The 11658-nt window shown below is 45.6% G+C and overlaps 2 non-coding genes across 2 annotated transcripts; both read right to left on the reverse strand.

Annotated features, from left to right (window-relative positions):
• Positions 1–719: 719 nt before the first annotated feature.
• TRNAR-CCG (transfer RNA arginine (anticodon CCG)) lies at positions 720–793 on the reverse strand. Its single transcript has one exon. It is a non-coding gene; the product is annotated as a tRNA-Arg (tRNA).
• Positions 794–11174: 10381 nt separating this feature from the next.
• Positions 11175–11261, reverse strand: TRNAS-GGA (transfer RNA serine (anticodon GGA)). Its single transcript has one exon. It is a non-coding gene; the product is annotated as a tRNA-Ser (tRNA).
• Positions 11262–11658: the final 397 nt, after the last annotated feature.

Here is an 11658-nt window from a genome sequence, read left to right on the forward strand (position 1 = left end):
CCGTTCGTTTCTGGGAGTTGATGATGCGACTTCCATGAGAATCCCCGTCAGAGAAACCTGGAACATCTTATGCAGTCATGTCTTCATCCATGGGAATCCAAGTGTCACGATCGATCGGAAGTTCGATTCTTTCTGTACTAGTCATTGGGGGGTGATAGCCGCACTCCTCACAAATATTTTTATTTTGTTTTGGGAATCTCACGTAAAGCATGTTACCGCAGTTGTCACACCGAGTCCACAACCCCCTGTCGGTATCAATGCTTATGTCTCTATTCCTTCCTCTCTCACTCAAAACGTAACCCTTTGTGGCTTTTTCGAGGAAAGCCCCGATCAATCCACCAAATTCGCGTTTATCTTCGAACCGATTTCTCACAGACATAGGAATTTCCTCATTCATTTCTTCTCCTTCGCTTCGGAGGTAAAAACAGTCGATTCTATTAGATTTCATTTCATCAATGAGATAGACACAGAGATGGAGAAATCATTTCTGAACTATCAGGATCAGCGTCTGTTCGGAATAGGCGTCGAATCGAGACTGACTCCGAATCCGATAACTAATTGGCAATTGACTGATCATCTATTTGATCAATCATATGTTAGAACCCCACAAATAATTATCCAATAACACTTCGTGGAAATAGTTGTGTCGTGTACTGAGAGGCACTGAATCATTTCCTTACTACTCGAGTCTCTGCAGCTCGTATTCCACCTCTCCTATGCAAATTGGGGGGGATTCGAACCCCCGTCCCCATGGATCGGAACCATGTGCTCTCATCCGCTGAGCTACCAACTCCGATCCGTGGCATATCGGGAGTATGGAGGGGAATGTTCCTTCTCCCTATACTCCCTGTTCGCCCCACGAATCCTACCGAATGAATGAGATTCCCGAATAGTTACGGAAATTACAATGTATCAATTGTGTCGAATTCAAATTTGATCTGTTTCCATACCTCGCAAGCAGCAGCCAATTCAGGGACTCCACTTACTAGCTTCGCGGATAATCTCGTTACCTTCACGAGCAAGATCACGTCCCTCATTACGAGCTTGTACACAAGCCTCCAATGCAACTCGATTAGCTACGGCGCCTGGTGCGTTTCCCCAGGGGTGTCCCAAGGTTCCTCCGCCGAACTGTGAGACAGAATCATCTCCGAAGATTTCAGTTAGAGCGGGCATATGCCAGACATGGATACCTCCCGAGGCTACGGGAAATACACCTGGCATGGATACCCAATCCTGAGTGAAATATATACCACGGCTTCGGTCTTTCTCGATATAATCGTCGCGTAGCAAATCGACGAAACCCAGTGTGACTTCTCGTTCTCCCTCCAGTTTACCCACTACGGTCCCGGCGTGGATATGATCCCCGCCGGACATACGCAATGCTTTGGCTAGGACACGAAAATGGATACCGTGATTTCTCTGTCTATCGATAACAGCATGCATCGCGCGGTGGATATGAAGCAGTAGCCCATTATCTCGACAATAAAAGGCCAAGCTAGTATTTGCAGTGAAGCCTCCCGTCAAATAATCATGCATGACGATGGGTGCTCCCGATTCTCTAGCAAAGACTGCTCTTTTCATCATTTCCTCACACGTACCCGCAGTGGCATTTAGATAATGTCCTTTTATTTCGCCCGTTTCGGCCTGAGCCTTGAAAAGAGCTTCTGCCACAAACAGGAACCGGTCCCTCCAACGCATGAATGGTTGAGAATTTACGTTCTCATCATCCTTCGTAAAATCAAGTCCGCCACGGAGACATTCGTAAACAGCCCTGCCATAGTTTTTAGCAGATAAGCCCAATTTTGGCTTGATTGTACATCCCAGCAAGGGACGACCATATTTGTTCAGTTTATCCCTTTCGACTTGGATACCGTGAGGCGGCCCAATGAAAGTCTTGGAATAAGCAGGAGGAATTCTCAGATCCTCCAAACGTAGAGCTCGTGGGGCTTTAAATCCAAATACGTTACCTACAATGGAAGTGAACATATTGGTGACGGAACCCTCTTCAAATAGATCCAAAGGATAAGCTACATATGCGATATATTGATTCTCTTCCCCAGCAACGGGTTCGATGTCGTAGCATCGACCCTTGTAACGATCGAGACTAGTCAGTCCATCCGTCCACACAGTGGTCCACGTACCTGTGGAAGATTCTGCAGCTACTGCAGCTCCAGCTTCCTCAGGCGGTACCCCGGGTTGCGGAGTCATCCGGAAGGCTGCCAAGATGTCAGTATCTTTGGTCTCATAATCGGGAGTATAGTAAGTTAGTCGATAATCTTTAACACCAGCTTTGAACCCAATACCTGTTTTAGTCTCTGTTTGTGGTGACATGAGTCCCTCCTTACAATTCAATTAGTAAATCCTGCAAGGATGAGATCTGCTCGACATAGATGGAAGAATTCAACGTGAAGCGTGGAATAGGTCCTGATAGATTCGACTCGAGACGTTTGTCGAAACTCTACCTCAAGCATGGGACATTAGTATTTTATAATACGTCCCACATGTAATGCAACTGACTCTGGTTGTTTCGCACGGAAATTGCTTGAAGAATTAGATCGTAATACATCTCGATACATTGACTCGGGAATCTTTTCGTGGTTAGACTGGTCAGTAGAAGCAAAAAAGGGGATTGAATTCGATATCTGGTTCGCTTTGCGAATAGACGGGGGAAAAAAGGGGATTCGACGAATGAGATGTAGCAATCACATCTAACTAGATGGACCAACTCGTGGGTATCGCGCTCTTTTGCCTCCGACCCATATGTGGAGAGGAGGAAATCAAATCCTACAGTACCTGTCACCCATCTGGATGGATCGGAATCGACTTCCGAGGAAGCAAATGATATGTTTGAAAAAGGGGGAGAAGGGTGTGGAACTAGTAACTCCCCACCATCAACCAATTAGCAATGAAATGCCAGATGGTTCTGCCAATTCGACAATCAAATGAAGATAATACACCAAAACAGTTACGAAAACCAGTTCTTCTGCTTTTGGAATTTCTAAATCAGTGGAGAGAAATGTGGGATATATTACCCAGATCATTGGACCAGTATCGGATGTGTCTTTCCCTCCAGGTAAAATGCCCAATATCTACAACTCTTCGATGGTTAAGGGGAAAAACCCGGCGGGTCAAGAGATTAATGTTACTCGTGAGGTGCAACAATTACCGGGTAATAATGAAGTCAGAGCCGTAGCTATGAGTGCTACAGATGGTCTGATGAGAGGTATGGGCGTCGTCGATACAGGAGCTCCTCTCAGTGTTCCTGTTGGTGAAATTACTCCTGGTTGAATCTCTAATGTCCCTGGTGAACCCGTCGATGACTTGGGTCCCGTAGATATTGGTACGACGTCCCCCATTCATAGATCCGCTCCGGCATTTACGCAGTTGGATACTAAATTATCTATATTTGAGACGGGGATTAAAGTCGCGGATCTTTTGGCTCCCTATCGTCGAGGAGGAAAGATTGGATCATTTGGAGGAGCTGGAGTGGGAAAAACGGTTCCTATCACGGAATCAATTAACAACATCGCCAAGGCTCACGGAGGTGTATCTGTATTTGGTGGGGTGGGGGAACGCACCCGTGAGGGTAATGATCTTTACATGGAAACGAAGGAATCGAAAGTTATTAATGAACAAGATATATCAGAATCGAAGGTGGCTCCAGTTCATGGTCAGATGAATGAACCACCAGGAGCTCGTATGAGAGTTGGTTCAACTGCTCTGACAATGGCTGAATATTTCCGAGATGTGAACAAGCAAGATGTCCTTTTATCTATCGACAACATATTTCGTTTTGTCCAAGCAGGATCAGAAGTTTCTGCTTTATTGGGTAGAATGCCTTCCGCCGTGGGTCATCAACCAACTCTTAGTACAGAAACGGGATCCCCACAAGAGAGAATTACTTCTACCAAGGAAGGATCGATAACTTCTATTCAAGCTGTTTATGTACCTGCAGATGATTCGACTGACCCAGCTCCTGCTACAACATTTGCACACCCAGATGCTACCACTGTGCTTTCGAGAGGACTAGCAGCTAAAGGTATTTATCCGGCTGTAGATCCCTTGGATTCGACTTCAACCATGTTACAACCCTGGATTGTGGGTGAAGAGCATTACGAAACCGCACAAGGGGTTAAACAGACTTTACAGCGTTATAAGGAATTGCAAGATATTATAGCTATTCCCGGACTGGATGAATCGTCAGAAGAGGACCGTCTAACGGTAGCTCGGGCTCGGAAGATAGAACGTTTCTTATCACAACCCTTCCTCGTAGCAGAAGTATTTACTGGTTCGCCAGGGAAATATGTTAGTTTAACAGAAACCACTAAGGGATTTCAAATGATTCTTCCTGGAGAATTGGATAATCTCCCTGAACAAGCTTTTCATCTGGTTGGCAACATCGATGAAGCCACCACGAAGGCTGCAACCTTACAAGTGGAGGGTCAATGAAAGGGATGGTACTGAATCTTCGTGTAATGGCTCCTAATCGAACTGTTTGGAATTCTGAGGTTCGAGAAATCGTCCCATCTACGAGTAGTGGCCAGATTGGTGTATTGCCCAATCACGCTCCACTTCTTACAGCTTTGGATATGGGAGTCCCGAAGGTACGTCACGATGGACAGTGGTCCGCAATGGCGTTGATGGGTGGTTTCGCCATGGTAGACAGTAATCAGGTAACAACATCAGTCAACGAAGCAGAACGAGCTACCGAAATTGATCCTGAGGAGGCTCGGGAAGCTCTTCAGACAGCTCAAGCTGACGCAGCTCAAGCCGAAGGCAGAAGGAAAGCTATTGAAGCTAATCTAGCATTTAAAAGAGCTAAGGCGAGATTAGAGGCTTCAAATACTACTCAATCATTCCCACTTTTAGTTGCGCCTGTGAGAAACGACGGGAAAAGCATGATGGGACACACAATGATTTGTTAGTCCCGTAATACTTCGTATCCATCCCAAATATTTGTAGAACTTATTAGGTATCATTTCAAGTATTGTGGTACCTAATGAGTTTTACCTACTATTGGATTCGAACCAATGACTCTCGCCGTATGAAAGCGACACTCCAACCACTGAGTTAAGTAGGCTTCTATTGCTTGTAGTACTCTATTATACCGACCCAGGGAGAGAATTTCAAACAATTAGAACATCAATAAATATTTGATTTTAACGGCAAAAGATGAGTCTCGCCTCCTTCTCGGTTGGTTACCAGCTTGACAGGGATCATCCGATGCATTATACTAATGTAGCCACAGGGCTATAGCTCAACGGTAGAGCACCTCGTTTACACGTGCGCCGATGCTTCTCGGGAAGGGTTCGTCGCTATTCAACCGATCTACGCGGAATATACCGCGTAAGTTACTTATGTCTTACCCTATTGGGAGATGTGGAAGAACAGTAGCATGACGAAGAATCGATCGGAAAAAGGATCGATTTCGGTGGGTTGATATGGTCAGTAGATGATACGTCTAATGCTAAGGGTGGTGGGGGCAATGCGAGGACCTCAACAAGATCTCTTCTTCGTCCTACGAACCTTGAGGTGTATGAGGGTATCGTATCTCCTTCCTAGGCGATCGAGACACTTAGAATTAAGTGGATTTGTGTCTACGGGATGCAAACCTGTGTCAACACTAAGAATCTTCTCGAGAGACTTCGGGATTGCTTCGGAGGGAACGAGTTCTTCGAGCACACGGAACCATTTCTTTGTTATTTATAATGAAGCAAAGGATGGTGCATCAACAATGGCTTCTTCCTCCCATCCGGTGGAAGACTAGTTGATGAGGGAGCCCAATGCCACGAAAGAAGCATGTTGGGTTCGTGAAGCAGTTCAAGAATTTATATATTCCGATCTGCATTACCGAGAATGTTTACGGTTCGAATCCGTATAGCCCTAATCTTTAATGATAAGCCGGTCTCGCCCATCGCAGCGGAACTAATTGAGAATTACCCAGATTCAACGCGACTCGCATGAACTATATAGATCGTAGGGTCACTACTTCCGTTTCGATCAGGGGATAGGGATGAAGATCAGGAAGGAGAAGGAATTATTCATTAATAAGTTCCTCAATGATGGTCAATCGGAGAAAATTCAGATAAGAATCTAAATTGACGGATTGCTTTCCATAATAGATAATCCGTATAAATCAATCTTATGCATCGATTCGGTAGGGAGGTACATACCATACCCCACTACCTACTTAGTAGAATATAGTCCCCATCCGGTTCTTCCGGCAATTTGACTCATCTCACGGATTCCAGCCAAGAGCTCATTTCCGGATGGGGAGTCCCGTTTCTAATAATCTTCTCGCAAGTCCATTTGGTATCCAGCATCTTCCGAGGACTGGATCGGAGGGACGATTGGCTCATCACTGGGGGGGTGTACATCCCGATTCCATTCTGGGATGAGATGTCCGTGAGCCACGTCTGGCATCTCATCCCCGATCGAACGATCGAGGAGTCAGCAACCCCCCCCCCCTTCACTTATCATAAAGATGTTACACCCACACGGTGGGGTGAGAAGATAAATACCGAAGCAGGAGGAGTATGTAAATGTTTTTGCTTCCTAAACACGATTCCTTCCGGATCCTCCTACTAGTATCCATCCTTATTCCCTATACAGCCTTTTCGGTTTCCAGATCCGTCGCACCCATCCGCGAGGGGCCTGAAAAACTAACAAGCTATGAATCAGGTATGGAACCAAAGGGAGGGGCTTGGATCCAATTCCAGATCCGTTATTATATGTTTGCCCCGGTATTCGTTATTCCCGACGTCGAGACGGTCTCTCCCTATCCCCGGGCTATGAGTTTCAGGGAATTGGGTCTATTTGCTTTTACTGAAGTGTCTATCCCCATATCCATATTAATTGTCGGTTCGATTTATGCATGGTGAAAAGGAGCATTGGAATGGTCCTAATTTCTAACTATTCGGGTAAGAGGAACGGAGTCGACTCCCGTGGGGGGAATCCACTAATTAACTCCGTGGAGTCCTTCTCCCCCGATCAAGACACATCAAACTCGATTATTTTGACTAACTTGAATGATCTCTCCAATTGGTCTCGACTTTCCAGTTTGTGGCCACTCCTTTACGGTACTAGCTGCTGCTCCATTGAATTCGCCTCATTAATTGGTTCACGCTTCGACTTCGACCGGTACGGTCTAGTACCAAGATCCAGCCCCAGACAAGCTGATCCCATAATAACGGCGGGTACTATCACCATGAAGATGGCTCCGTCTCTAGTGAGACTCTATGAACAAATGCCCGAACCAAAGTATGTAATTGCTATGGGGGCATGTACCATTACGGGAGGCATGTTTAGTACGGATTCTTACAGCACCGTTCGCGGAGTGGATAAATTGATTCCTGTGGACATTTATTTGCCGGGTCGTCCGCCCAAGCCCGAAGCTATTATTGATGCTGTGACAAAACCCCGCAAAAGAATTGCTCAGGAAAACTATAGGGATCGAACTTCTTGTCGAACCCGGAAGAGATATTTTAGTCTGAATCACCGACTTTTTTTCGTACCCAATACCTATACCGGTGAATACAATCAACGAATCGCAAATCAGTCTTCGAAATCCCTATCAAATATCCTCTCGAAGGGATTGAGTGGATTCGAAAGTATGCATGAAGAATCCGTATCAGAGGCGGGCGGGTGAAGATATTCCACAGAGATATAGAACGTTAGCTAATATGAGTATTATCAATAACAACGGCGATTCCAACATCGAGATGCGGGGTCGATTACCCGCTTGGTCGACTAGACATAGTTTAGCCCACAGACCTTTAGGTTCTGATTACCGGGGTGTCGAGATCCCACAGGTCAAAGCAGGGGATTGGCCTTCTATAGCTGTTGCTTCATATGCGTGCGGTTTCAATTATCCCCGTTCCCAATGTGCCTATGATGCAGCACCAGGAGGATCCCTAGCTAGTGTGTATCATCTGACGGAGGTGCGAGACGATGCAGATCAACCTGAAGAAGTATGTACAAAAGTCTTCGTTCCGAGAAAAGACCCCAGGATTCCATCCGTTTGTTGGGTTTGGAAAAGTTCCAATTTCCAGGAACGGGAATCCTATGATATGTTAGGAATCACTTATGAGAGTCATCCGCACCTACAACGTATCTTAATGCCTGGGAGCCGGCTGGGATGGCCTTTACGTAAGGATTATGTCGTACCCGACTTTTATGAGCTACAGGATGCTTATCGAATTGGGACGGAGGCAAAATTGAAAGCCATCCTCCCACTAGCCAATTCTGTATCATTCTATTTAATCTTGTGCGGCAGGTGAGGCTGGTCTACCTTATTTGAGACACTTGTTTCTCGTACGATCAATCGCATCCACGTATCTGCATCGAAATCCGCACCTACATATGCACGTTCAAGCGTATGTAGGTGTGGGTATAGATACATACCCCGACCAGTAGACCAATAAGCAATCCATATTTTTTTTTTGGATTCTCCTATTTCCAAGTGCGGTTTTCGCCCGCAGCCATCAGATCAAATTATTTCCCATCGGTATGCCAGGAACCAGACTTGAACTGGTGACACGAGGATTTTCAGTCCTCTGCTCTACCTACTGAGCTATCCCGGCCAGTGATTCCGCGATAATCCCAAACAAATATCCCAGCGTGGATTGATTCTTTCCCTTACCTATCCGTCCAATCGAAGTAACTATCCTCACGAATCCATTTTTTTTTTTATACCTTGCAGGCGAACCATTCAGACAATCCATTGGATTTGCCGAATGGTTCAGTCGCAAACCACTCAAAAATATTCTCGAGCTGGGGACGAGACATCAATCCGATTCGATTGAGCTATGAATCGGGAGCATGGATCCCCTCTCGTTTAGGTGGAGGAAATCAATACGTATTCGGGAGATGTATCTCGATACCCTTCGTCCGCTTGATGGGTCGAAGAATCCCATCCACCAGAATAGACGGGGAGGGATTTCTCTGTTTCATGGGGTAGATGCTTCCCACAACTCCTACGCAATTTGGATAATATGTTTCATCCCGTTCTACTGGGGATGTAGGGACTCGAACCCTCACGGTCCTACAAAGACCAACGGATTTTCTTTCTACCACAATTTGCATTGCTGTTTCCATCAACGGCGTAGAGTTGGACTCCATCTCTATCCGCGAAGGTCTGTTACTAATGGTTATTCATCGAACCATATTCATCCGAATACGGAGTATACATACACAAAGAGGAAATCAGGAGAAGATGGGATTCGGGGATAATCGAGTAGATCCCACCAATACCCGAGATTCTCGAGATTTTGATACAATCCTCGGTGCGGATGTTGAGTATGCACTGGGAGAGGATCCTCGCCGCTTATAGGATCATTCTAGATTGAATCATCCATGGAAAGAGAACATCTATCCGCTTAATGAATAATAGAAATTAATAGATCGTTCGTCGGAATAGCTTCCGTCGAGTCTCTGCACCTATCTCATCATCCGAATCCTGCTTCTGAAATGAGATTTGGCTCAGGATCGCCTACTAAATAATCCTAGGTTTCCCTGAATTTGAAAGCTATCACTCGGTGTGTTTCCATACCTAGGCTCAATCCAATCGAGTCCGCAGCGTCTACCATTCCGCCATACCCCCCCCCCCCTTGAGTCCCAAACCGAAGCAATGGATCTGCAATTGCATCAAATCCTTTTGCATGCCATCCGAGTTTGCATGTTCCATGCCATTTGTTCCAGAGATATTTCACGAGTCTCTTGATTCCGGTCAAGCGGAAATTATATACCCCGTCCCGATTCCCGAATTCTCAACCTCTTCCCTTTTCTGTTTCTATTCCCAATTTCCTCCAGAAAGGGACTCCACCGATCCCAGAGAATATATATCTGCGAGACCATACCCTGCTTCTCCGTATTCGCGTACCCATAAGAATTATACACGGGTGGGGTAATTAAATCAATACGATACGGTAGGAGATGGAATTATCGACTCATCTAACCCATCTCTGTGGTTGAATAACCCTTGCGGCTGACTGCGCCGTGGGCGCAACCACCATTGTCGCTTTAGGAGGGTTCTATTCCATCCCATGGGGTTCAAAAGAACCAGGAAAGCTTGGTTTGGATTCGGAAGTACCACATTCACAAGGCAGAGGTTATCGGTTCGATTCCGGCAGAATATTGCCCAGTATCAGTCGATGCACCAATACCGTGTCTCCCTTCGGCTTTGTCCCCCGCGTCGAAGCCTCCATTTCCAATAGAGTCGATGGGAATTCGAGTATTTGTTCGTCTACATTCATATGTTATGATTATTACAAATACCAAATGTTCAACAAAATTGGGTGACACTTATAAATAGTACCAGTACTTCGATTACGGAGAGGTCCATTCCGGGTCTTACCATGCTTACAAAGAAGGAGTTTTTATGTCTCGTTATCGAGGACCCCGTCTGAAAATAATACGTCGTCTCAAGGATCTACCCGGGCTTACAAATAAAACATCAAATCCGAGAGAAGCACGAATTGCTATTGATTAATCTGCTTCGAGAAAGGTATCTCAATTTTGCGTGCGTCTGGAAGCCAAACAGAGATTACGTTTCAATTATGGATCAACGGAACGACAATTGCCTAGATACGTTCGTATTGCTAGAAGAGCCAAGGGTTCAACAGGTCAAGTACCATTACAGCTACTCGAAATGCGTCCAGATAATATTGTTTCTCGTCCAGGTATGGCTCCTACTATTCCTGCAGCTAGGCAATTAGTTAATCATAGACACATTCTAGTGAACGATCGTATAGTCGATATACCGAGTTACCGTCGCAAACCAAAAGATACTATTATTGTGAGAAATCGACCGGGTTCTCGCAATGGACCAAATAGAGAGATGGAATTTTCTCGGGGAGACAAAATACCTGATCATTCAACTTTTTCCTCGTCGGGAGACAGTAGACCCACAGGATTAGTGAATGGAATCGCAAATCGGGAGTCCACTGGGTTGGATATAAATGAATTGCTCGTCGTTGAGTATTACTCCCGCAAAGCCTAACCCCAAGTAATTATCTAATAGTCTGGGATTCCTCATTCTGAAATTCGGATACCCCCCCCCCCGGGGGGGGGGATTCTTGGAATTATTATTTGAAATCGGGAGTACTAACTGGAAGCATTCAAAGGATTAGCAATTCTTTGGGGTGCCGGAACAGAGTCAATGACGGAATGCAAAGGGGAAAGGGGGGGATTCGAACCCCCGGTAAACAAGAGTCTACATAGCATTTCCAATGCTACACCTTAAACCACTCAGTCACCTTTCCTGCAACTTTGTACTATTTACACATCTTACCAATCTAAGAAACCGGATAGCAACTCAATCCTCGATGATAGACGGGAAAAAGTGATTCCTGGAAGTGAGTGCAAGCCTCATCAGTTATTAAGAAATGAGATTAATTCCCGGAATTGAGGTAGGGGAGGTGACCCCATCCCTGGGATAGATTTTTAGTTGTTCCGAGTCGATTTCATAATGAGAGATTTTCAATTAGGTGATGCAGATCCCATCAAAAGCAATCACTCCATTAGTAATTATTCATGGATGCTGCGAGACTATATACCCCCATTCACACACGACTCTCATTCGGTGCGGAATTAGTTACTCCACCCTCCCAGTCGATTGAGGGGGAGGGACATAGATACCAGACGGATGCACCTCTTCCC

Source organism: Dipteris shenzhenensis, unplaced genomic scaffold (genome assembly GCF_047967505.1).
Source record: "Dipteris shenzhenensis isolate YYH24624 ecotype China unplaced genomic scaffold, Dip_SZ_1.0 scaf0206, whole genome shotgun sequence".
In the NCBI taxonomy this organism is placed as follows: domain Eukaryota; kingdom Viridiplantae; phylum Streptophyta; class Polypodiopsida; order Gleicheniales; family Dipteridaceae; genus Dipteris; species Dipteris shenzhenensis.